This window comes from Lacerta agilis, chromosome 9 (genome assembly GCF_009819535.1).
Source record: "Lacerta agilis isolate rLacAgi1 chromosome 9, rLacAgi1.pri, whole genome shotgun sequence".
NCBI lineage: Eukaryota > Metazoa > Chordata > Lepidosauria > Squamata > Lacertidae > Lacerta > Lacerta agilis.
Window position 1 is genome coordinate 1079433 of NC_046320.1, and position 27814 is coordinate 1107246.

Below are 27814 nucleotides of genomic sequence, written 5' to 3' on the forward strand. Positions count from 1 at the left end.
CGCTCACCCACCTGACCACCACTGCCAATCGCCCACATCAACGAAGCCACCAATCATCTGCCCTCTCGCCGCCAGCAGCTGCCAATCGCCCGACCAATTGCTGCAGCAGCAAATCGCCAGCAGACCTTGACACAGCAACCAATCACCCGCCCAAACGCTGCAGACAATCTCCTGCTCACAGCAGCCACCAGTCGCCCGTCCCACCTCCACCTCTCTGATCAGTGAGAGGGCTAAAACCTCCCCCCCCCCGACCCTCGGCCATGCGGGATGGGGCTGAAGAGAACTGGAGTCCAGCAACACCTGGAGAAACACTGTGATTAAGATTTTGCTTGTGTTTGTGTAACTGATTACTCAATATGGTGAGCCGGCTCAAATATATTTAATCAGTTAACACATGCAGACAATAAAGTAAAGTACAATGGATAATTTATTAGAGCACCAGATTCCATGTACCGGTACTTTGTCTTATATCAAAACAGTCCCAGGCTTGTCTGCTTCTCAGCACCCAAAATCTACGAAAGTCCAAGAGTATCTGAGAGCAAAGAGTTCCCCGCTGGCTCCAGAACACAAAGCAACATCTTGGCTCTAAGGATGGCATGTTCAGGGCCTCCTCTGACATCAGTAGCCCAGGGGCAAGTCCAGAGTCCAGCCAAGACTGTGGGGAAGCTTCCTGTTGCAACCATCTATCAAGCCACAGGAGGCCCAAACAGGTCCATAGTTTCCACCATCAAGGAGAGATGCTCCAGGAAGGAGCTGATGGACACATGCAGAATCCAGGCTTCATCTGCTCTCCATTGACTGCAAAAAAAATAATATATATCTATATATTTTGTGTAGACTGAAACATAAAACATCAACACTTGCACTACACTTAAGAGTCCTATGAACATGCCACTCCTTCTGCCAATATCCTCATTCTATTCCAGTCCTTGAGCTTCCCTTTGACTCTTGCCAGACACAGGGCACCTGGTCCAATACATTTTGATGACAGAAAATATACTGTTTCCCTTAATTAATTTATTCTTATCATAGCACCACCTGAATGTAAAGGACTCAACAGAGAGGATGGGAGGAATTATTCTTATTATCCTCCTCCTCTATATAGGATCAGCAGCATGTATAGCACTTTACAGAAAATACGAGGGGATCTGCATCCCACCAACTTTCATTCACTAGCAATGGGCACAACCCCCCCCCTTTGGGGAAGGGCCCCAGCTCAGTGGGAGAGCAGTCCCTGGTAGGTCTGGGAACTAAGCCTGTCTGTCCCCCTGAAAAACTGAAGATGGTCCTGTGCTAAATGGATGATAGGCAGATTCCTACGTCCCCAGGAAGTTGTCCTATATGAGCCTCACAGGAGGTTTGCAGAAACACACTGATCCAAATGCAGGTTTGCTCAGCACACCCCTTTATTTTACTTGCACCCCACTCTTCCTCCAAGTTATGCTCAAAACAACCCTGCAGGGTAGGTCAGGCCAAGAAGCAGACTCATTCAAAAGGGTTCAGCTCCAAGGGCCTTCTGGTCGTCCCTTCCTGTGGGAAATGAGGTTACAGAGAACCAGGCAGAGGGCCTCCTCGGTGGTGGCACCCGCCCTGTGGAACGTCCTCCCATCAGATGTCAAGGAGATAAATAACTATACAACTTTTAGAAGACATCTAAAAGCAGCCCTGTATAGGGAAGTTTAAAATGTTTTATATTTTTATACCTATTGGAAGCTGCCCAGAGTGGCTGAGGCAACCTGGTCAGATGGGCGGGGAACAAATAATAAAATTGTTGTTGTTGTTGTTTAAACCCTGGTTCAAGTCCAACATGCCATCCATTACGGTGCCACCTTGTCTCTTGTGCAGGAGACCTTCCAGCAGGCCGCACCCAGGACTCAGAGCCCACCATCTGCCCCGAATGCCACCACACCTTGCCTCTTGTAGAAGGGGGTGCCAGGACAATACTCACACATGCAAGATGTCCTCCGTCACGCCCAGTTCCTTGCTGATCCCTTCTTTGCGGGGCTCAGGGTCAGGGGCCAGGGAGCCCAGGACAATCTCGTCCAATGATGATGATGGGAAAGGGATCCTCAGCTCACAGATGTTGGGGGTAGCGATAAGGAGCATAAAATGTACAAGAATGTTTGTATATTTAGGTTACTTCCAAAACAAACAACGCAAAATTAAGAGGCAGTCTCCAGTCTCTCATATATACACACACACACACACACACACACACACACACACAAAAAAAAACACAAACAGTATATATAAAAGAAGTAAGTTTTTTGTTCCCTATGGCAAGGAGTGCTAGGATGGGAAGCATCCATGTAGTCCACCTTGTCTTAGACACACACCAGTGACCTTGCTTCATTTAGCTCTTAAGGGAGAGACAGAGAGAAGGGGGGTTGCATTGGAAGTAAGCAGGGACACCGCAGGGGCTTGAACCCCGTCCTGGAAACCAGGAGCGCCGACCACCAGCGTCTTTTGCTTTTTTTGGGCCAATGCAACAAGGTGAAAAGCAAAACCTGAGAGAACACTCTGAATACAGAATGTTCTCTCAGGAAAAAAGAAAACCCTTAAGAGTTATGAAGTTGAAGAACAGAACACAGTCAAGGTTTTATTCACCTAGATGTGTTTAAGTCACCGAGTGCCATGTTGACTGCCATTAATTTGCAGGGCAGAACAGAGAGATTGGTTCTAGTCTTCAAACTCTGCCTTTATGCTCACCTTTTTGTTTGTCCCTCTGAAGTGTGAATCCATGGGCCTGGAAGTTCCTTCTGCTGGTCTGTGAAAAGCAATCTGGACTCATTAGTTTGTCCCCGGCCCTTTCCCGCCAATTCCAGAGAAATGTTTTTTGAACACAGCTGTTCTTACTGACCTGACTTCTGCAGGAAGAGGTGGCTTCACCTGAGGGTGGTGGACTCTTGGGCAGAACTGTGAAGAGATCAAGCGGGGGGAAATGGAGAGGCCAGCACAAAAGGATTGTACTGAAAAAGATCACTGAAATTGGAGTGTGAAGTTCACTTGCCATTAAGTTTCCTGAAGGCTTGCAAAATTATATTTCTCATGTCCCTGAGATGCACCTGGAAGAGACTAGGGTCTTCAGCAGCCCTCCCCTCCAGACACAGGAGCAAAACAGCCGGTTACCTAAAGCAGCGCAGTCAAGACGCAGGTGTCTCTCAATCCTACACTGCAGATGTTCACTTGTTGTATCAAGAGCTCTGACACTGCCTCTCACTTGGCAATGGAGCAGATCTGCTTCCGGCACAGGTAGCTCTGTGAGGCCTGTAAAAAAAAGAGCTGCAACAAAACAAGGATGGCTGTCCCACCAAAAGATGTACCTTATTGTGTGGTGGCAGCACAGGAAAGGGCCTCCCCTGCAGTGGTGTCCCGACAAGAGAAGTCCCTCCAGGTAGAAGCACGGAGAGCGACTGCATTAGGCTTTCAAGTTCGCAGCTCTTCTGAAAAAATGATTGAAGAACCAACATGGCTCAATACAAGCTCTTTGGAATATTTAGTTTGCATATTTGATGTATTATTCCATTTAGAGCCTACCTTTTCTCCAACAGGCTCCGGGTGCTTGAATGGTCCCCCTCACTGCGACCTGAAAGAATCTTTGTACAAAGAGTTGCAGGCAGAACACAACAGAGATTTTCTCCTCAGCCAAGCACAAGATACTCACCTAGTGGACCTTCAGCCAGAAGACACACAACTGTATTGCTGCTATAATTACGATAGAGCATTTAGAGATTACTTGTTAGTTATTAGTGCCTATCGCCACCTCTGATAATTCAAAAGTTTTTTTTTAATAAAAGCTACGATTGCAGTTGAAGGTAACCCAATGAGAGGAAGCAGTTTGCTACACCAGGTTTTTAAATATATTGCCTTAGGAACAGAAGTACTGGCGAGGATCCAAATTTTAGTATTTGTTGGAAACCCAGCAACTCTCAACCCTATCATGAAAGTTTTCACCAAAAAGCCAATTTGGGTCAAATGAAATTTCTAATAAAGTCTCAGCATTTATGGATCATGTTCCCTGCATTAAACAGACATACCTGTCTGTACCTCAGGCAAAGAAAATTGGGAGCTATATGCCTCCTTTATCTACAGGATTTAAGGGTATAGACCTCTGTTCCAAAATGTTTCACAAATGTGGCTTATTATGATTTTGTGTGGACCTGCTCTGGTCATTAGCGGAACAATCAGCCACCCCCTTATGTATGAGTCAAAATGGCCAGAGAGTCGGGATTCATAAGATTTCAAATATTTTGTCAGTCATTTCAGCCTTACCATTAGCAGACAAAATTTTCTGCCCTTTATGTACAGGAAAAAATGGTCAAGGCTCATCCTTCCTAATTCTGAATATGTTTGTGCTTAAACGTTTGCTGGACTTTTCCCCCTTAAAAATGGCTGGCAAAATGGTGAAAACCTCTACTCACTCCAAGGCCTCTACCAGGCCACCTCTAACCGTTGCCATCAGTAGATTCACCCTCAAAATGCCTTATTTGCTTTTTCACACTAAAACCAGCAAGGCAGTTGTTGCAGACAAAGGAAGCAGTTTGATGCATCAGCTTTTTAAATGGGTATTCTAAATACCTAAATAACCTTAGGAACAGAATTACTGGTGAGGATCCAAAATGCTGGCATGTTTGGAACCTTCTGGATTTATACACATCGGAAGAAATAAAAACTCAACAATATTTTGGTGACCCTCTTCTAGTGAAGGAGCTCATCTCTAGTCCCCAAGAAGCTTTCTTTCCCCCTGGATCCCCCTGGATCCCCCTTCCCTTCTCGCTTCTAAGTCTTACCTGTGTTAAAATCTTACCAGTCTTGGTTTTTCCAACTTCTGGAGCCAGGTTCTGGAGTGAGTGGTCGCAGACCAGATCCAGGTGCTCTTTTCTGGATCCATTTCAATCAGGGTTGAGGCCTGCTTTTGGCACAGAAACTGCCTTGGTCGCTCTGTACGGTGACCTCTGTCGAGAGACAAGGGAAGCCGCTCAGCGACCCGGAGTGCCTTCCATCAGCTTCGGCTGGTGCCCCTATCTGGATACGCCCCTCTCTGGACAGGGATAGCTCTGACTACTCTTGCCTATGCTCTGGTAACCCGTTATTGGGTTGTTCTTTTTGCTTTTATTTTGTGTATTTGATATTTTATGTGAACCGCCCTTAGACCTTTGGGTATAAGGCGCTATAGAAATTTAATAAATAATAACAGTAATAATGATAATAATAACTTTAGCAACAGAAACGGCAGCCTTCTTTTTATGAAATGGCTTCTCTAGTTACCTTTTAAAAGAAAAGCCTTCTATTTTCTGCAATTATTCTTCACTCTGCTTGAAGCAGACTTCATATCCACCTACCTTTTCCTCTGCTCCTTCGTACATCCAAAAACTTGTTGGTCGAAAGGTAAATAAACTTGATTTCGCCCCTCACGTTCTTTCATTTGTCTTAGTTTTCCCTTGGCTTTTCTAGTCATCAGGTGTATCTGCTTTTCTTGATTCTCATTAAAATCTTCATATTGGTATTTTTATGAGTTTTCAGTTTAAATTTGGCTAAGCTTTCTTTTGGGGGCTTTCTCAAAGTCCATAATCTGTCTACAATCTACTGTCCCTGTTTTATTATGATTAATTCTTTGTTGGACTTCTATTTTCTTTCAGTTTCCTTTTAATTTAAAATGTATTGCCTCTCCTAACACTTTTTAGGGAGTTACCGAATTAAGCTATCTATCTATCTCTTTATCTATCTCTCTCTCTCTATCTATCTATCTATCTACCTACAAGCAACATTTACAATTGCCAACTGTGGAGATCACAAGTGAAAATTTGTTGTATCTCTTTTTAAAGTTGTAAATACCAACTTCAGCTCTGACCAGTGAGAGGACTAAAACCAGTATTACAGCCAGGGACAGTCTCACTCACTAGACTCTGGCTCGCTCCTTCCACCACCTGTTGGTCATAATGACACATAAAAAGTCCCTCGGCACATTGATACAGTGGATACAAATGTGTTTTTTTTCAACATAGGATCATTGCGCATGGGTGAGAAATTAGTACCGGCCCCACTCCGTAATAACAGGGTTGCTGCGGTGCCAACTTGAATAAAATATGGGGGGGCGGGGGGGCAGTAAGCCCTGCCCTACATAGTCACATGACACGGCACACACCATTAAATGGCAATGCCCATCAACGTTGGGGGGGCGAGTTTCCCGGCCCCCTCAAATATTTTTTGGGGGGCGGGGGGGCTTAAGAGGAGTTTGCTCCTAAGCCAGGGTGTGTGTCATTCCTGGATCCATGTCTTTGCTTGCTTGGCTAGGTGTAGCACCTGCTGTGCCTTTTAATGGCCTTTTGCCCATGTATCGCACTGATCTGAGCATTAAAGATTTTGGTAGACACTGCAGCCTGAGTTTGAATTCTTCTTTGAGAGGGAGCCAGGAAACTCTCCTCCTCCACAGTGTGCTTTTTTGGAGGTATTCCTTGTGGGAGGGGCCCCAGGGCCCCAAAATGGATGGCCTATCACTTTAAGAAAATGCTAAGAAACTGTTAAAGCTATCTATCTATGTATCTATCTATCTACAAGCAACATTTGTCTACTATGGATCAGGCCCTTGCAGAGCCGGGCAGAGGCCCAGGCCAGGTAGATAATGTGCCCCCCCCCCTTTTTTTACCCTGGGGATTTCCGAAGTCTTATAAATAAGTAAGTATATAAATAATAGTGCTTTTTAAAAATACATAGGAAAATGGATTATTTTAAGTATTTACATTTAAATAATGGTTAGCAATTGTGAATATGCTGACCGAGGCCCCCTTTGGAATCGGAGGCCCGAGCCAAGTGGCCCTCTGTTTGGGCCTGCCTCTGCACTGTCCGTGTATAAGACGACCCAATTTTTAGGATTTTTTTTTTAAAAAAACAAAACAACCTTGTCTTATACACAGAAAAATACGGTATTGCACAAATGAAATAAAACCAATTCCCTGCTGCCCTGATTAACTGTTTCTTGTGCAGGAAAACCAAACTTATTATCTTAAAATCTTTTGTATTTTCTACAGATCAATTATATTTGTTGCAAGACATTAGTGCTGCATACTGTATAAGGTAGGGGAAGAAAAGAAGGGGGAGAGGGGGTGGGGTGGTATGCATGTGGTTTTGTGTCAGCCCCACTTGGGCAGGTTCTCTTCCCATTTGCCTATTATATTTCCTTGGTAGTGAGAGAGGTTGGGGGGCCCAGGGAGTGGTTGGCTGTCTTTATTTGACTGCAGTGAGATTTCTTTGCATGTGGGGGTAGAGATAGTTGGGTCAAGTCGGCCATATTGATTCATATGGATTCTTCTTGTTGTCTTGCTTGAACCTTTTTGTTGAAAGCAACCTAGATGTTTCTGACAAAGATCTAACTGGCAGCAAGGCTAACTATTGCTAAGGACTGGAGGGAGGCAACTGGAGCAAATCTTTCCTGCTGGAACCACTAAGTGTGGGATGTCGCATTTATGGAGACGCCAGCCCCCAAAATGAGTGTTCTGTGCGGCACTTCAGAGACAGACAAATTTGCTTCAACTTGAAGCTCTTTTATTATTTATGCTAACAAGGAAGACCATTGACAGAAACGCCCCCTACCCCAATACTACATAAAAACATGGAACGCTTAGCCTTTCTATTTATGCCTTAGTGTTGCCTTCTCATCTTACTCATTGCACTTAAGGCGATGGTCTTCTTCTTTTATACCTTGTAATGTAAACCGTTTTCCTGGTCTTATTTATCCTCTCTGTCTCTAATTGGTAATGGAGTTTTGCTGCAGTATTATTCTGGAGGATTCACTAAGTGTGAATTGCAAACAAACAAGTATTTTATGTCTTGTAACAGAGGGTAAATGGTTATTTGTTCTGCTAGTCAACCTTTGCAATAACTGTTACTGACTTAAAAAAATGGCAGATATCTGTACCTCTGAATACATTTTTATTATTCTGTACCTCGATACTATTCTTGAAAAATATGTATACTTAAAACACGCACACACGCGCACACACACACACACACACACACATTAATTTACTTCGGGGTTTTTTACCAGGCTGAGCCCCTGGCCTCCTACCAACTTCATTTCTCAGAGACATCTATACCTATAAATTTATTTGAGCAGAATTTGTGCCAGTTTGAGATGTGGTCCTGTGCCCCAAAGTCACACTAAGTGCCTCGTGGTGACTGCAAGGCACAATTAGAGCAGGTCTCTTCTACCTGTGCCTGTTCTGGCCCTGAATGCTGTATGGCTCAAAAAGCAAGTAAACTAAATAGTTTATCTGTTTGATTGGGAGGTGAAATAGGTACGAAAACTGTTGAAATCCTAATTAAACCAGCTCTGGTTTGTCTCAACCTACAATTTCCATCCCAAGGTAAATATTTGTGGGAATGTTCAGGGATGCAGGAGAGGATATATTGTTTGATTATATCCTTTTCAACTTGTGTTAACAAGTTCTGCAATTTAGCAGAGTAACATTCCCCTTTTAACTTGCGCAGCAGGTGCGTTTGCTCAGGATCACTAAAGCCTCTGAAATAAGTTTCGTTGGTAATTCCCCATTTAGTCCCTCATAAAAAGTTAGACATGACACAGTCTTCTATAAAAAGTATAAAAAGAGTTTACTCACACATTCTGCTCACAATTGCATTCCAGAAGGCAGACTTAAGTTACAAAAGTAATATACCTGGAATCTATCCCATATAGAGACAGCTCCTTTGTCCAAGCCAAGAGAGCATCTTAGGCTAAGCAGATGTTGCTTCTTTGACGAATTTAGTCAGAGAGAGAGAGATGGCTGACCAGTCCTGCTCTTTTGTTACCTGGGCAAGGTGAGGTCACACCCACCTCTAGTCACATGCAGAGGAAGTCTGTCCCAGCCTAGGAGAAACAGGAAGTTCCGACTAGCTGGTCCAGACATCCCCTTTTATGGCCACTCTAGGGATATTGTACTTGACTGCTCTTGTGTTTCACATCCCACAATATTCCCATTCATTTAAAGGCAGAACGAGGTGAGAGAGGTGAGAGAAGTAAATAATTAACCAATTTGTAGCTTTCTTAAAAACCCAAAGAGTCATTTTAATCTTTGGGGTAATTAGTTGTGTTGTTGACATCAATCACAGCTGCAGCAATTATTTGACATATTTGATTATTCAGTCCAGAAGGGGTTCTTTTTTTAATTTTTATACAAAGGTTGTACCAATGTTAACTTTTGCTAGTCAGTCAACAAATGTACCGAGAGCTTGCAAGGATGAAACACCTGTTCTTTTTGTCATATTGCAAATACTATCAAGCTGCTTTCCACTAGAAAGCCAGCCTACCACTGAGAGATGTAGAAGGCCTACACTTTTTCTGGCGCATAGCTAGAAAATGCATGCATATCTAGGAATACAATGTAGTGTTGTGGGTAGAAGTTTGGAGGTGCACCAAGGATATCTGGTTGCAAAATCTCACGGGCATGCAGATCTGGTTTGCACATAACATTGAGCCATTGTTTGTCTAAAAAAGCATGGGTTGTCACACAGACAAACAGAGCATGGTTTGTTTCCCCATTGCTTTCCAGTTGCTTTTTACTGTCTGGGTTAGGGTGGTCAACAGACCATGGCTAAGGAAGGATGCTGATGGTTGCAAACAGAACATCCAGCCATAGTTAAAACAAACCAAGGTTTTTAAGCCAAAAACAAACCATGACTTTAGATAGTAGTTTGTTGGCAGTGAACAATCCAGAGTTGAACTGTTCACAGTGGTTTGGTGTAATCCTAAGCTACTTCTCAGCTTTTTTTGTGAGGATGACATGGAATAATTTTAAACCCAGAGACCAGGAGACGAATCCTGGGATGTGTAGGATGGGAAATATGGTCTTCCTAGACCATCTTAGGATGCAGTCACCAAAACAACTCATCTTCCAAAGAATTTCACAGATGGAGGACAAATTTGTGATATCTCCATCCTCAGGGAGGCATCCTTGTCCACAAACTCATACACTGACAACTTCTCCCCAGAAACATCCTCCTCTCTGGAGATTCCTCATTCCCCAGTGTACCCATCCCAGAGGAAGTGGGAAGCATCAAACAGAGAGCCGACTGGAACATACCTCCTCATCAAACAAGCATGCTGCTTTCCAATGAAAATAGCTCTCCTCCAGGGAGGTGGAGTCTGGGAAGGAAATGCATCCCTCCGGAAGTATCTCGACTCTCGGTGGTTGGTTTCAGAATTGTTCTGGAGCAACGTTCCATGTTCCTAGTTCCTTGACTGAACCCTGGCAGGGTAACCAGCTCTGATCTTGGACTCCCACATGGTGCCTACCATAAGTGCAACCTACAAGGAAACAGACTTTGTAAAGAAGGGCCCACCTCTGGAATTCCTTGACACTAAGGAGAGGCACAGTGGTCAATTGCCCCTTCTAGGAATCGCATTCAGCAAAATGGAGATTGAAAAGCAGAGCGTGAAATAAGAAAGTCCTGAAGTGTAGGTGGGTTCCCATGAGGCAACACACAGTGATAGTAGCAAGAACCTTTATTGAACTATATAACTGGGAAACAGGAGCAAAGCAACTGTTTATACACATTCCTGAAAGCCCAGGCCACTCCCAACATGATTGGCTGTCTAAACTTCCAAGCTGCGAATCACGACTCAAGTGTCAAGGGCCAATGTCAGAGGCCCAAATCCTGAAATGTTCTGTGATTGGACAGCATGTATTGAATCAGAACACAGGAGCTCAGACTCCTTAGTCCAGACTCAAGCTCAGGCAAACACAGATCACTGAATACATAACTGTCTTTCCTCATGCAGTGCAACCTATGGAACTCCCTCTCACAGGAGGCACTGGGGGACACCAACCTTGATGGGTTTAAAAGAGGATTGGACAAATTCATGGAGGAGGGGAGGGCTATCGGCGGCTCCTAGCCAGGATGGCTCTGATTCTGTCTCTACCGTCAGAGGCAAGTGCTGGCAGGCACAGGAGCAGAGAGGGCAGGATTCCCATGGAGGCATCTGGGTGGCCACTGGGAGAAGAGGGTGCTGAACTAGAGGTGCCATGGCCTGATCCAGCACACCTCTTCTTACGTCCTAAGAATTTATATGTGCATGCGTAATATGCTTATATTATACAGTATATAAATTGCTTGCACTTGCAAAGTATGACTCACTCTGGTAAACAAAAACAAGCTGTTTTCCTCTTGGGTAGATTCCCTGCTGCTGCTGCTGCTGCTGCTCATCCCCCTTCCTCCGGTTTCCTCATTTCTTGAGTTCAAATGGGCTTCAATATCTTGCCCAAACTCCTTGCACACTCACCTCCTGCAACATGGTGAAAATGAGAAAGGAATGTTTTGTAAAACAGGAGTTATAAACACACACAAACATACAAACATACAAACACACACAAACATACAAAAATTTCCTATTATTATATTTATTATTAGTCAAAAGCTTGATGTTTCTGATTGTTCCTCTTGTTTCAGGGCACTCTTTTATCTTGAGCTGCCCAGAAAAGTAGATTCAGGCAATGGACACTGTAATTCACCTCTTAGTAATTTCTGCCCTCTTGGGAGGTGGCAGCCCAGGGAATTCCCTCCCCACAGAGGTTCCCCTGGCACCATCACCAGATCACTTTCATCTTATGCTGGAGATATGCCTCCACCCCAAACTTTGACCCCAAGATGTACAATTTATTTTATTATCTTGCACTCACCCTGATTTACTTGGTAGTGATAATTAAATATTATAAAACAAATCTATTAAAATACAGATGGTAAAATGCATTATTTTTTAATGTAACTGCTTAGAGATTAATATTAGATAATTATATCCCCTTAGGACACTTTGCAGCTCCTCTTGCATTTTCACTTTCCTCAGCACCTCAGGCTCATCCACAAACCTGCAGGTGTAGTCCTGTCTCTTTAACTGTGTAGTAGATCACACCTCAACTTACATTTATAAGTTGCAAATAGAGCTGTCTCTGTTTGCTACATGAATTGCTATATTATTTACTATAATTTTCTATATATAATTTTTATGTGTATTCTTTCATATAGATATGATAAAACATAGATAAACTTTCTCTGGATGTCAGAATGCTTGTCACACAATTGTTTTGATAGAAATGACTAAACGGATAATATTGTCAGAAGATATAAGTTTAATTTGAGATTCTTTATTGTTCCAGCTGATGAAGAATAAATGAAACAGGGCCTTGTCCTGGAGTTAAAAATCATTGCAACTGGAATTTGTTTCATACTTTAAACAACAAAAATAGAGGAAATTATTGTATATTTTCGTCCTGGCCTGAGTCCTTGCGACCTTTCTATTTGATTACCTGTATTCCCAAAGGACTTTCCATTTTTTCATTCATTCACAAACCTGGCTGCCTGGCTGCTGACATAAATGCCTGGTGATTGGTGAGCAAATGGGCACCACATGGCTTCCTTCTCTCCACCTTCCAAATGGCTCCTACCCTCTGCTCCAGGGGTAGCTAACGTGGTGCCCTCCAGATGTGCTGGACTCCATCTCCCATCATCCCTGGTCACCCCCGTTCTCCTCGAGAGATGCTATCCAGCAATGTCTGGAGCCCCCCCCCCATTGACCACCTATGCTCTACTTCTGTTGCCAGTCCATCAGAGGACATGTCTTCTTTCTCCATAAATGCTGTATTTACTCAGGAGGCCTTTGGTGAGGACATTTATTAAGAGCTTTCTGGAATTCAAATGTGCCATCTGTGCCGGATCCATTCTATTCATTGACCCTCTCAGAGGACTACTTTTGCAGAAGACCTGCTGATCCTACCTCAGCGAGGCTTGCTCTTCTGCGCACCTGGTCATGCGACACTTGCAATAATGCTTGGCACCTACTTACCAGGAACAGATATTATGCTAACTGGCCAATAATTTCCTGGCTCCCTCAAATCACGTTTTCAAGAGCAGCATTATATGAAGTATTTTCCAGTACTTTTCAAGAGCAGCATTATATGAAGTATTTTCCAGTATTTTAGAGACACTGCAATTTTATTTTATTTTATGTGCTCATTCACAAGACGAGCAGGATTCTCACAGATGTGTAGGACAAAGTTGACATAAAGCAAACCCTGTCAAGAATTGGGGCCCTGCCAGTCCTGAAGCATCCGAACAGCTAATGTGCCTCTGTCCCTGTATATTGTTCAAAACAGACAACTTCCTCACAGCTGCCGTGTCAAACATGTTGGCAAGGAGACATGGCCCATTTTTATTTAAATTACTCCATTTATTTTCCACTGTGCAGTTGTCAGAGAAATGCCTTTCTCTCCATATCCGTTGGATAAGAGGGAAAGCATTGTTTTGTCACATGTACACTGGAATGCATTTATTTTTCTCAATTGTTTTTTTTAATCTTTGTTTGGAAGGGATTTCTGGTTCTTTGAATGGACACATACGGCTGAGGGAAATTGCTGTATGCGGTTCCATTCATGCAGCATAATGATCCCACTAAAAGATCATAATTCCTCGTAACAGTAACAGCACCATTCAGGATGGCTCAGCAGCTGGAAGCTGCACTGTGTGGTCTTTAGAATGCGCTGCTTCTGTTTGGCAGCTCCATCCCACACAGTACATGCTATTTTGCCATCTGCAAACCCACAAAGTTAATCTTACAGACTCCTCTTAAGAGCCGCCTGATGTTTGAATTGCCCGAGTTACATCACTTCCGCGCCAGTTTCACTCCTGACAAGTGTACAGGTAACTTCAGTGCAACTTCTCCTGGGGACTTACTTCACACGGTGCTGGTGGCTCTTATCTGCCTGCCCAGGAGTCGGACGGAGGCAGTCGCCTCAGGGGGCAGAATCTACAGGTAGACAAAGAATTAATACAAAACAAGAAAAGAGTAATATCTAGAATGTACAAGCTTCTTTTAGAATGGGAGGTGAAAGAAGTAGTGATTAAGTGGGTGAAAGATTTTGGTAAAAATATCCAACTATCGGCATGGGAAAGATTATGGAATAAAGGAAAATCTTTTGAAGATGTTCTACAGGTGGTTTATAAAGGTAAAGGTAAAGGGCACCTGACCATTAGGTCCAGCTGCGGACGACTCTGGGGTTGCGGTGCTCATCTCGCTCTATAGGCCGAGGCAGCCGGTGTACAGCTTCCGGGTCATGTGGCCGGCATGACTAAGCCGCTTCTGGCGAAACCAGAGCAGCGCACGGAAACGCTGTTTACCTTCCCGCCAGAGTGGTACGTACTTATCTACTTGCACTTTGACGTGCTTTCAAACTGCTAGTTGGCAGCAGCAGGGGCAGAGCAACGGGAGCTCACCCCATTGTGGGGATTCGAACCACCGACCTTCTGATCAGCAAACCCTAGGCTCTGTGGTTTAGACCACAGCACCACCCGCATCCATTACAGGTGGTATATAACTCCCAACAAACTATCCAAAATGTATAAAATGAGATCTAATACTTGCTGGAGGTGTAAACAGGCAGAAGGGACACTGTTTCATATGTGGTGGGGTTGCAAAAACATATAATAAGAATTTTGGGGATATTATATACTGTAATAATAATTGGAAAAAAGCAAACTTTCATAAAGAAACCAGAAGCTTTCCACTTGGGCATTTTAAACCCATATTTTCCAAATGAAAAAGAGAGAATATTCTTATATGCTACAACAGCAGCAAGAATATTAATTGCCAGAAATTGGAAAGGAGAATTAGTACCAACAAACGAGGAATGGCAGGATAAATTATTTGAATATCTCGAACTGGAAAAAATGACAGAGACAATTAGGAGACAGCCAAACAAAAAGTTCAAAAAGGAGTGGGAAATTTATAAAGAATATTAAAAAAAAAAAAAACCAGTGCCCTCAAGTTAAAACCTGGACATATTTTGATTAATTTTTGCAAACTTCAATTTGGATTATAAGTATAGTATTCAGATAACAGAAGAAATGGTGAAATGATTAAAGAAGCAGTTTAACAAATAGATAAGACTGACCCGCTTTGAGGAAGACGAAAGTCTATTGGGGAAGATAAGGAACTGGGAATTAAGAACATGGTGGCAGAAGTTCTTTTGTAGGAACTTATGGAGTTATGGACGTATGTATGTTTTTTGTTTTTGTCGTTATTATTTTGGTTAATTTCTTGTGTGTGTGTGTTTGTTAAGTAAGAAAACTAATAAAAAGCATATTTTTAAAAAAGGATCCACGGGTGCCCAGCCCATGGACGATGGCGGAGAAGTGAGGAGAAGGGGCTTTGCTGGCAGTTGCCACATTTTGTTGAGATCTCACAGGGAACCTGGAAGCTGTAGCAGTGGGGGGGGGGGCAGCTGCCTTACTTACCCCAAATTTGCCCACCCAGATGCTTCGAACTTGTTTGGACCACCCATATTCTTAGAAAGTTGGTGCAAGTTTTAATCTGTTTTCAGTCTATTGTCACTTTAACGTTTGAAAGTTTAAAATTATTGTTAATTTTTCTTATTGATAATTTTGTTGCTTTGTCTTTTTTGTAAACCACTTCTAAGTTGTTGGGTTTGGGGTGTGTGTTTTTTTACATCCAAGCAGTGTATAAATTTTATGAAATAAAAAGCATAAAGCTACAGTGGGGCATTCAGGATAACAAACACTTGACAGAGACGGCATATAATCTGCACCCAATTTTTTGGAAGCAAATCAGGGTAATTGCTCAATATAGGCATCCTCTGGAAGAGACCTGTTGCTCTTATTTTGGACTGCTATCTGCCTTGAGCACTTTGCTGAAAAAAGCAACTCTAAGCACGTAGAAAATAAAGTAGAAAATTTGATGCATTGCTGTTGTGGTTTGTGGGCCTCTCAAGTTTCACACTGAATTTGACTGTTGTGTTTTCTCCCTCTCTGGGTCAAAACAAATCGGTTTGCTTTGCCAGATCCAAACTGATCTCTGATTCCCAAAGATCACCGCCCCCCACTACTCTGTGGCAGAATGGTGTTGGTGTTAACAGAGGCAGGCTAGGGAGGCAATAAATCATCGAATCATGGAGTTGGAAGAAACCCTGAGGGTCATCTAGTCCAACCCCCTGCAATGCAGGAATCACAATCAAAGCCATCCAACCGCTGCTTGTGAACTGCCCTGAGATCTTTTGATGAAGGGTCATATACACTGTAAATCTTCAGTGAAGAGTGACTTACATTGTATTCCCTTGAAGTTTCATCATACATAACAGACCTTGCACATCATTCTCTTGAAACTGAAGCACCTTCTTCCTAAATGCTTAGCTTCAGGCTGAAGGGGGGTGACATTCGGCGGGGGGGGGGGGGACGACTCCCAAGCCTACAGTGAGCTGGGGAAGGGGGAGAGCCGCAGCAGCAGCTTCGCCGCTTTGCCACTCGCTGGGCTTGGGGGAGTCGTGGGCAGGGGGGCACCGAATGTCACCCCCCTTCAGGATGACACCTGGGGCGACCCGCACCCCCTTCCTACGCCCCTGTGCAGAGTGACCCTAGGAGTCCCTCCTCAGGGGCTGTCTGACCTCCTTTCACTCTGATTGGCTTTATTCACCACCAAGGATGAGAAGACTTTTTCCAGTGGCTCAAAGGTTGCCCTTTCATGCGGATTGGGTGGCTCTTGGCTGCTGGCAATAGGGTCCTACACTTTGTCCACCCCTTCCCCCAAGAGTCTGGGCCAGTACAGCTCTGGTCATGGAGCTGGCAAGGATACAGAGGTCTGCCAGGAGCACACAAGTCAAAGATGGGGAACCTGTGGCCCTCCAGACATCACTGGACTTCAGCTCCCACCATCCCTGACCGTTGGCCACACTGGCTGTGGTTGATGGGAACTGGAGTCCAACATCACCCAGAAAGCTGCACTTAAGACGCTCCTGAATATATAAAATAATAATAATAAATTGTCCAGTAGCACCTTAGAGACCAACTAAGTTTGTTCTGGGTATGAGCTTTCATGTGCATGCACACTTCTTCAGTTACACTGAAACAGAAGTCACCAGACCTTTATATATAGTGGGAGGGTGGGGTGGGGTTTTTCTCAGGAGGGTAGGAGGAGATGGGTGATTGACTCAATGGGTCTGGTAAACCTGTTGACGACTGTTAATGACTGCAATTAGTCCTACAGGAAAAAGCAAGGGTGACTTCTGTTTCAGTGTATCTGAAGAAGTGTGCATGCACATGAAAGCTCATACCAACAGCGGCAGCTGGACACATGATCCGGAAGCTGTATGCTGACTCCCTCAGCCAGTAAAGCAAGATGAGCGCCACAACCCCAGAGTCGTTCGCGACTGGACCGAACAGTCAGGGGTCCCTTTACCTTTAAGGTGCTACTGGAAAAAAAATTAAATTATTTTTTATATTTCGACTTCGTCAGACCAACACGGCTATCTACCTGAATTTAGACGCTCCTGGTTTCAGTGAATGAACATCACCTGAGCTGAGACAGGTCTGGTTTTCCCAAGTTGTTTATTTCCACAAACCGCACAAAAGACAGTTGCCTCTTTCTGAGGGACACCAAGCATCCATCTTTTTCCTAGACAAAAGATTATCCTTTCCATCACAGTAACTATGTATCCTTTTCGGAGGCAGCCGAATTAGACTCTGGAATTAATGGTTTCATAGCAAGGATGGGGACCCTTTGGCCGGGGAGATGTTGCTGGATGACATCTCCCATCACACCTCCCCCTTGGCCATGCTGGAAGGGGCTGGTGGGAACTGGAGTCCCACAGGATCCCCACCCAACATAAGCTAGCCTGGTGTGGTGGGGCCATTGGAAGCAGCTCAATCACTGGTGGTGGTCATGGGACAAGCCTGCCTAGTGGCCTGCGTGGAATAGGGGAGGGAGGGATCCTGTAGATTATTATTATTACATTTTCTGCAATTCCTCCTCCCTCAAATTCCTTAATAACCTCAATCTCAGAAGCAAAATAAAAAAAGGGAGAGACACAGTTCAAACTGCATAATTTATTCCAGGGACAAACTCTGCAGAACCTCAAAGAGGGCCATTTTCTTACTTAGTTTAAAAAAAATTAATAATTTTAAGCACACTTAGCATTTTAAAAAATTGCCTATAACAGCAGCAATATTAAATATTAAAAGTGCTGTGAATATTAAAAGGTTTTCAGTCACCATTAAGAGGCCAGGCCGAGAAAAAGCTGCAAACAGCTGGTGCCATCAGAGCCTAATGATGCCAGAACCAAGTTCTGAGCTGCTGAGGCAAAACGTCTTTGCGCGTGACTGATCTGCGTCCCCCGATGGTCAGGCAAATTCTTTTGAAGTTGCTGCATGCAGCCTTGCCTTCTGAAAAGCACTGCAGGTATGTGGGCAGAGAATACTTTTTTGCCGTTCCATTGGGATTGAAGAACAAGCAGCAAGGCATATGAGATATAATAAACAGGGGTGGAGAACATTTTCCATTCTGAGGGCCAGATGCCCTATTGGATAAGCTTACAGGGGCCACATTCCAGTGGCAAGTGGAGCAATGGATGTCACTGCTGTTGCTCATTCCTACTTGCTCTGCCCATCCGTGGGATTCGTGAGCACGTGCAATGTTCTGTTTATGTCAACCATTTTCATATATTAATAGGACTTCTTTGTCTGATGAACATGCCACATCTGTCTCTGGTGGTTCAATGAACGGGATCCTCTTCCAGAAGAGAAAGTGAAGTGTGTGTGTCTTCTCCCATCCCAAACGGTGCAGGATTTGAAAACAAAAGTAAAACAACACAAGAACGTAAGAAGGTGGGAATGGCCTGCGGAATCAGGCCAGTGGCCCATCAAGTCCAGCATCCTTTCTCACAATGTCCAGCCTGATGCCTCCGTAGGAAACCCACAAGCAGGACCTGAGCCCAAGAGCCCCCTCCCCTCCTGTGGTTCCCAACAACTGCTATTCAGAAGCATTGCTGTCTCCAAAACTGGAGGCAGGGCAGAGCTATCGTTCAAGAAACATGCTCATGACTTCTCGGTCTGCAATTTTGCCTGCCCCATCCCTAATTCTGGAAATCTCTAACATGGGAAAGTGTTGAAAATTTAAATCATCCCCCGGCCTAACCTCAGCTGTCAACCTGCTGATGCAATAATCTCTGTCCAGCTCTCTTCTCTCGGAAGGGAGAAAGCCCAACACCCCAGTGAAGGGAAAGTGATAAATTTTCAATTTTATTTTAAAATATACCAGATGGGAGATTTCATAGGAGTCATAAATATGCCAAGAGCAATGTTGGTGTATGATTGGAGATCGCCCTCACCAAGGGAGACGCTCTCCCTGTTTAGAAATTCTTAATAAGAGGCTCAGATTCTTAATAAGAGGCTCCAGTTAAGTTGGCAGTAAAATAGTTCTCATATTAAACCAATTGAATTTCCATTTGCCGGACATCTTCTTTTTCTCCTCACCTCAGCTTCCAAAATAGAAGGATCTTTTATTTAAGCAAGGAAGCTGGCAGTAAAATGATGTTTCCGCCTCTGTGGATTGAGTTGGGCAACTGAAACACACAGGAGCTGTGAGAAAAGTGTGTCAGAAACTAAGAAGAGCCGGCTGCAGGATCAGGCCAGTGGCCCACCTAGTCCAGCATCCTGTTCTCACAGGGGCCAACCAGATGCCTCCATGGGAAGCAACAGGAATTCAGGATCATTGCTGCCTTAAACAGTAAATGCAGATCATAGCCACTGAAGCTAGAAGCCATCGATAGACTTATCCACCGTGAATTTGTCCAACCATGTTTTAAAGCCATCTAAGCTGGTGGCCATGCTGTGGGAGCGAGTTCCATAGTTTAACTCCATGCACTGCGTGAAGGAGTTGGCAATGGTGACCACTGACTTAAACAGCTTGGAATGGGCTTTAAAGGCAGGTGTGGCCGATTTACAGAGAAGGAGGCGTCTGTCAGCAGGTCTTGGCCATGATGGCTTCGGGGTCAATGCACAGTGAAGTTAGGATGGTCACATGCCACCCAAACAGAGAAAATGTGTTGCCGAGGGTGGGAGTAGTAATTTGGATAAAAGTTGCATTTCCTAATTTATATTTCAAGGCCCCTCCTGCTCTCCCGTCTTAGGGTTTAACCAGACTCGGGGTTTAAACCAGACATGGACCCAACAGCCTTTCAAATGCACTGGTTGTGGCTTCTGGTAAAAGGGAACACTTGGCCGGATCCAGCAAGGCAGTTTGTACATTTATTAGTTGTAATAGTTTGGAAAGGAATCTCCATGTGAGAGGCAGCACAGCACTGAAACTTGACATACAGTCCTCCATTATAGTCCATAACAGAGGACTATCATCGCAGAACTAACTAAAGCAGAATAAATCCGTCCCAAGTGCACTCTTATTGTGTCAAGAGCATCTTGCAGAAGACACCTGCAATCAAACACCAGCCTCTGGAGGGGTCCAGAGATGGACGCTCCTACTGTATCTTGTACTACAACCTTTAGACATAATTTTCCTAACTTAATCATCAGCTGCCCCAATTTAAATACATATAGTACATGTGCATATCATTAGCAGAATCTACCCTAGTATATCAACTGAAAATGTATAAATTTGGATGAGAAGGGAGGAATCAAACACTGCAGAATTATACAGCAGCATTTCAGAATTAATAACAGATACAACATCCAATGTGATTACAGAATGATGTTTTACATAGCCAATCAATAATGCAACTATGGAGTGCTGGAGAGGAACAAAATCAGATATGAGCATAGGACAGCAGTGCACAAATCTGCATGACCTTCTCAACCTCTGCTCATTCCTCTGAACCACAATGCTGTGTAGACAACAATCTAGCAAGTCACCTTGATCCACCTCTACATTTCTGACTACTTTCACAATGGCTGCAGGAAAAGTGCCCTGAGCTCTGACCCTGCCTGCCTCCGAGCCACTTTCACACCTGTAGTGCCTCCAATGTGTGAAAAGTGGATTTGTGCACATTTTATTTTAAAAAGCGAACTCTCTGCAAAGCTGCTTTGGAGGCAATTTGGTGCAGGCTAGGTACTGCCACTTACCCTTGTCTGCTCCCATCAACCCCAGGAGATGCGGCTTTCCCTGATCTAATTGGCCCATCAGGCGACTGTTACACACACTTGCAGGTAATGTACAATTTAGGGCTAATGTACAATTTAGGCCTTCTGTTCCCATCTGTGCAGGACCTACAAATGTTCCCTCTTCACTTCTTAATGGCTCTCACACATTTTTTTCCTTCCAGCAAAGTCAGAGGGGGATATCTCCTTCTGATTCCTATAATGTGGACTCACAGTCATGCGGGTCAAAGAGGAGAGCAAACAGGCCCATGGATAAAGTGAGCTTTGAGATATTTTCACCAAGTAAAAACCAAAGAAACTGCATAGGAAACTGCCTTGTAGCAGGCGTGGCATTCCCCACAATCTTCAGTGGTGTTGGCCACCTCTTGTACCCATAGGACACAGCAGAATCTGACATTTGTCCATATTGAAATTCATTTTGTTAGCTTGCACCCAGTTCTCCAATCTGTTAAGGTTATTTCGAATTCTGATTCTGTCTTCTGCAGCATTAGCTACCACCCCCTGTTTTCTGTCATCTGCAAATTGGATGAGCATCCCCTCAATTCTTTCATCCAAGTCATTTATAAAGATGTTGAAGAACAATGGGCCCAGGTCACAACCCTTCGACACCCCACTTGTCACTTTTTTCCAGGATGAGGAGGAACCATTCATGAGTACTCTTTGTGTTTGATCAGTCAACCAACTACAAATCCACCTAACAGTTGCCTCATTCAACCCACATTTTACCAGCTTCCCTGCGAGAATATTATGGGCGACTTTGTCAAAAGCCTTACTGAAATGAAGGTACACTATGTCCACAGCATTCCCCTGATCCACCAAACTCCATAATAAAAGAAAAGAAAAGAAATGAGATTCGTTTTTTAAAAAATGTCTAACTTCAAAAAACAAAAAGCAATGGTCCAACTCTTATTTGAAAGCATAATTAAACTAGCAGAGTTTCTCAGCACTGTCTGAGAAATTTAAGAAACCAACAAATATTGTGATTTTTACATGGACCATATAATTTGTGAGTTTTGACCTGTGATGCCAAAAATCAGATGATTTCACATTCAAGTCACATTTTGGTCTGCAATCTTGAATTAAAATGGTGCCTGGTATCTGAACATCAATGAAGACTGCCACCCCCAGCTTGGAAACCCTTGTTCCCAGTTTTGCCATGAAGTTTTGAGAGGTAACCAAACCTATGCCAAAAACAATGGTGGAGTCACATTTTCGTTTGCCATGTTGAATCAAAATGGTGCCTGGTGTCCAAACCTTGATTATGACCTCGACCCGCTTCTCAGGAGCCTTCATGCAGAGTTGGGCAATGATATCTCAAGAGGCGTCCGAACATATAGAGAGCAGACAAACCACTTTCCACAATGTATAGTAAATGCTGTTTGTTTAGAAGATACAAATATATTCAGGTATTTGTACTTCCTTTTTTTAAACTACTATTTTGAAAGATTCCCTTAAAACACTGCCCCAGAAATCCAACTTTAAACTATAATTTTAGAGAGTTATTTTAAGAATTGAACACCCCCCCTCCCCTAGTGGACAGAGGAGGTCCTTGCGCAGGCCAACTGAATGGAGAAAATCCACCCAGCAAGCCTCCTCCAAGGAGTCTTGTAAATTACAAATTAAAATAACTATTGCCGTGCTTACACCATGTTTATAGGTTAATAAATTGTGCTTTGTGAATGACGAGATGCTGACTCGGGAAGTGAGTTCTAACCAAGCGTCATTCATCACCGGGTGCATTGGCTTGAAAAGCTTCGTCATGGCTCTCGCTGTGGGATGTGGTAGCTAAAGGAGCCTTTTTCATTTTCATTGCCTGATTGGAAACGCAAGTCTGGAGGTGGGGAGGCGAAGGCTTCCTCTTCCCTCTCTGCATTAGCACAGCCCTGGGAGGTTATTTAAAACGGCAACTTCAAAGCAGGTATGTGATCTTTCTGTTTATTGCTGCAGGAGCTTCATTTCACTCACTAATGTAGAAAAGCACTATGAGTCAGAAGGGAACATGACAGATAAGAGCATCGGCAGAGATCCAGCCAGCTCAAGGTTGCTTCATAAACTATGATTAACTGGCCCGCTGCTGTTGCAGATGAGCCCACATGTGCCTGTACAGACACCGGAGCAAGTCCCTCCCTACATTAGGGATGTTGCTGGTTCGGCATGCAAATTTGTCAAGCTTGTAATGGCTGGCTGTGTGACAAGGCAAGCGCCATTTCCTCATGAAGTCCTTTCGCTGACTCAGAAGGTCTGAGGAGGTTCTGACCCTGCCTGGTCAGCAGGGCAGACACCCAAAGCTCTCCGTCCCTTCCCTCTCCACACCGCTCTTGCTGGCATGAAAGTAGGCTTGGGTCCTCCAGACCCTTGGGACTCGGATGAGGCCACATGCACGGCACACCCTCCTCCCGTGCTTTGGCCAGCTAGACTGTGTCCTTAGGCAGTGACAATGCTTGGGATCCAAGTCTCTCTGTGTGTAGAAAGCTCTGGCATGGAACACAGGCAGGGCCGTCTTAAGTATATCCGGCGCCGTGGTGCGAAGATCCCTCCAGCACCGCCCCCCCCCCAATTTCCCAGAGTTGTCACCACCCGGTGGGGGTTTTGACACCAACCCTGAGGGATGACACCAGGGCCGGCCCACCTCACCCTGTCTCTTAATACATTTGCCATTGCTCTAAGGAGCTCAGGGTGGCAAGCATAGTTTACCCCTTCCCCATTTATCCTCACGACAACACTGTGAGGTAGGTTAGGCTTGCAGACAGTGAGTGGCCCAAAGTTGCCCAGTGGGCTTCCCAAATTGTACTTGGATGGAATGGCCTTACAAACAGTGGACACCTCCAAATGGTTCAGAGGACGGCAAAACAGAACACACTCACAACTTGCCTGCCAAAAAGGGGTTGGGAGGGTCAGCCTAACATGGGTCACACCAGGGCAAAAGCAGAGTTTTCTTTTGGATTTAGCTCTTTCTATTAAAAAACCGTACTCTGAGAGGGGGAGCAAGAGAGTCCTATTTGAATAAAGAGTCCCACACCTCTCTAACACACAGCTTGAGTGCATTTACAGGGTGGCCAAGTACCCAGTGTTTTATTTTGGGGTGTCTGCAAAAGCAAAAAGTTTCCGGGGGAGGAAATAGAAAAGCAGAAGAAATGCAGAAAGAGGAAAGTAGGATGGCCAGCAAACGCAGTACATATAGCATAACATTAGAAGAGGATACAGTGGGAAAGCACATTTGGTGTTGAAGCCCCATCCAAAGCACCATGCACATCTCCAACGCTGCCACCAAGAGTCCTGGGAACTGTAGTTTACCCTGCACAGAGCTACCACCACCAGCACCCTGATCAAACTACAGTTCCAATGATTCTCATTCCACCTGTGTGTGAATGTGCTCTATGTATATGCACCAATGGATACCGTCCAAGAGGCTGGCGGCTGGGTCAGGCCCTGCCAGAGATCTGAAGGCTGGAGGAAGTGGCTGCTGGCAAGGCGTAGTAGGGGATCCGTGTAAAGCAGCTTGGATCCCACTGCATGATCTTCCTGCTGGTTTTGCACCCACGGGGGTGCATAGCATATGGTTACCAGATTTTTTTTCAATGAATCCGGGGACACTTAAAAAAAAATCATGCTTTATTATCCATAATTACAAGGTTTTCATGGGGATCCAGACTGTACACTCCTGCGCTCCTGGCAAAAAAATCAAAGCCCTAGACAGGATCCAGTAAAAAGCCGGAAGTTTATTCTTTGGAGGAAAATAAATACCTTTACAAATAAATTAATAATTATAATTCCTCAGGTTTCAGGGCTGAACCCTATCTCAAATAGCTAGAAATATTTTTCGGAGGGGAATAAATCCCCTCAGCGTTGACGATACAGCAGGTTAGTTCTAGTTTTTAAAAGGAGAAATGAAAGAGCCAGAAAGCCTGCCTGTTGTGTCAGGCGACACAGGGGGGGAAAGAGAAGCGCTTTGCTCATGCTCAGAGGCACTCCTTCCCCCTGAGGCATGAGTGAGCCTGGTGCATGGCGGTATCCTGGGGATCAGCAGGCTGAGAAAGGAAAGCCTTTCTCTGCAGCCTCAGACGCAGCAGCAGCAGCAACCGCAAGCCTGAGCTGCTGCTCCGTCCTCCTCCAGCTGAGCCTCCTTCCGAAGCGGCTTGCCTGCCTGCCTGCCTGCCTGCCTTCCTTGCCGCCAGCTCGGCATCCCCTGCCTTTGACAAACTGGAGGGGGGAGGCGGGGACGAAAAGCTCCTTGCCGGCTCGTCTGAAAGAACAGAAGCCATGGGGGAGGGAAGCCCCTCAGCGCTCCATGAACCTGAGTGAGGGAAAGGCTCGAAGCAGGAGGGGAGAGGAAGGGCTGCAGACACAAAGCCCGCTCAGCTGCCCTTTAAAGCAAGAGCAGGCAGGGAATGTGAAGCGGCGCCCGGGTCCCGGCATCAGAGCCGCCCGAGAGCGACCCAGGAGCCCTTGCAGGCAGCCCTCGTGGCTCCTCCTTCGTGGGCGGGGCAAGGGGAAGCAGGCGGGACTCGCGAGGGGGGCGGGGCTTGGGCTTGACGCAGCAACCCAACTGACAGGCCGAGGGGAGGGAGCGGGGAGGGAGCGGGGAGGGGAGGGGAGCAGCTTCGGCGGTAATCCAACGCCTGCGCCCGACGACGAGCGCCCCCTGCCGCCTGGGAGGATTCTTTGCACGAGCGCCTCCTTCCCCGCTCTGTCTCATTCTTGCTCGCTGCCGGACTCCCAACTCTCCACCCTGGACACTCAGGCTGGCGCCCTTAGGACCCACAGCGCCGGCCCTGGTTCATGGCGCCACCGAGCGGGTAGAGACGGGCCTGAACACAGGGATGAGGAGCAGCAGCAGCACCCGTCGCTCCTCCTCCCACTTGCTTTGAGGAAATGCAGCCCTTAGGCAAGGTTGTAGAAAGTTCCTTTTCACCGGGTGCAGAAGTAGGTTCTGCAAATGAAGCCACCCTCTGTAGAAAGATGGTGCCTCACTGTGAGCTGCGTCACTGGCAGCCCAAGCAGGTTTGGGTTGGGTAAATATATTCTCTTTGTTGTACTGCAATAACGCAAGAGAACAAATACAGAGTTGTAGCCTAGTGTAAACCATTTCCCGTTGAAACTAGTAGACGTGTCTAAGTTAGGACTATCCATTTCAGTGCTCCTTCTCCAAGTGAAAGTGAATACAACCCATAGCTTTTAGCAGCTCCTCTGTTTGGCTGGCTATAACAGGCCCAGAGGTATCATTCCACCTTCCTTCTCCGTCTGAAGGGGATAAACAGATGAGTCTGTTTTCCTCACAGGCAAAGGAAATTTACTCCCCCGTTGAGGGTCTTGATTTATTCAAAGGAAAGTCTCACTTTAATTAGACTCCACTGTCTCAAAACCCTTTCTGAAGCAAGTGCGTCAATTCTCTTCCATTAACTGCCGCGTGATGTTGGGTCCGGGAACTGCAAAAGAAACCGACAAGTCAGGATATTGGAGAGAAGAGAGCCCACCACCACCCAGAATCAACTTGACATCAAAGACTCTGTGAAAAGCTCCTCCTGCCATTGATGGAATCATGTTTCATTCAGTTTGAGTAATCTTTTCCCAGTTAGCAACAGAAAATCAGGTACTTTGTAGTTTATCATAATCATGTTATCTTCTAATATACAATATTTTTGTGCGCCAGGCAAAAACATTCATTTTTAACCAGGCCTTTGGCTTCTACTGATCGAGGGCCTTTTAGTGTGGGTGAGAAGTTTTAATGTATTTTCTTTTTCTTTTTATAAGTTGCTTTGAGTTGCCTGTGGGGGAAAACAACGTGACTAGTAAATTTAATAGTAATCACATTGCCTGTCTCTACCACTGCCTTCTACATGCCAATGAGCCTTACTAAGAATTCCCAGGCAGGCTGCCTTAACCACAGTTAAATCCAAGAACATCTGGGAGCCAACCGGTCAGGGATAGGCTGCTCCAACCACATTAGCTTTTGACCTGGATTAAAGACTGCAAATTAAAAGGTGAGTCCCAAGGTGGGATTCAGCTCTGGAGAAATGTCTTGGAAGAATTATGAAGCGGAAAGAAATTCTGAAATTTTTCCCCATTTTGCTTGCTGGCTGGCTGTGGGATTCTGTTTGCCGCCATTGCTGGGCTGTCTTTGAAGCTGCCTCCTGGAAAAAATCCCAAAAGATGGGCGTCCGCATCAGGAAACAATGAGGGGCTGCTTTGCTCCAAATCTATCCATCCATCCATTGTAAAGTTTGATCAGACAGCTGGGAAGGGCGTTCTCAGCCTGCAACAAGCAGTGTTCTAATAGCTGGTAGAGATGAAAAACAAAATGCAAATTCAACAAGTGAATATTCATGAGCTGAAACTTCACAAGACCACTTTATATTTAGAATTTTATGCTCCAGGGTGCACCTCAAAAAAATTGGTAAGGGTTTCCACTTTTGTTTTCAAGGCAATTTTTCTAGACAGAGATAAACAAGAAAAGCCACTTCCTTTCAGAGATGGGAGAAAAACAGCAAGGCCAGAGAGGTTTCTAGTTGCTTTGGACTTGCGTGTATTGATAGGCCAACCGGGATCATTCCCTCCATCCACAGCATAGCCTTGCAGCAAATGAAGTGGGATATTATCAATGCTGAAACTTGATTCTATGGTTGTGCATCTGTATTTTGGCCACTGAGAAATCACTGTAACTTGGGGACAGGGTTCAGCTTTCACTGTTGCACATGTATCTTAATTATGCATGGAAATTTCATCAAGGTCACATTACAGCATTGGTTTTGTAGTGTTTACTTCCAGAAACGTAGGAGTAGAATATAGGGCTGTATGCATTATTAATCATACTCAGAGCAGACTCACTGAAATTAAAAAGACACAACTAGCAGAGGTCCATTAATTTCAATGG

At 44.8% G+C, this 27814-nt stretch overlaps 1 long non-coding RNA gene across 1 annotated transcript; it reads right to left on the reverse strand.

Moving 5' to 3' along the window:
• Positions 1 to 2708: 2708 nt before the first annotated feature.
• LOC117053345 lies at positions 2709 to 2939 on the reverse strand. The gene is made up of 2 exons (XR_004427382.1): positions 2861 to 2939; positions 2709 to 2767 (listed from the first exon to the last, which is right to left on the reverse strand). It is a non-coding gene; the product is annotated as an uncharacterized LOC117053345 (long non-coding RNA).
• Between the last annotated feature and the right edge of the window lie 24875 nt (positions 2940 to 27814).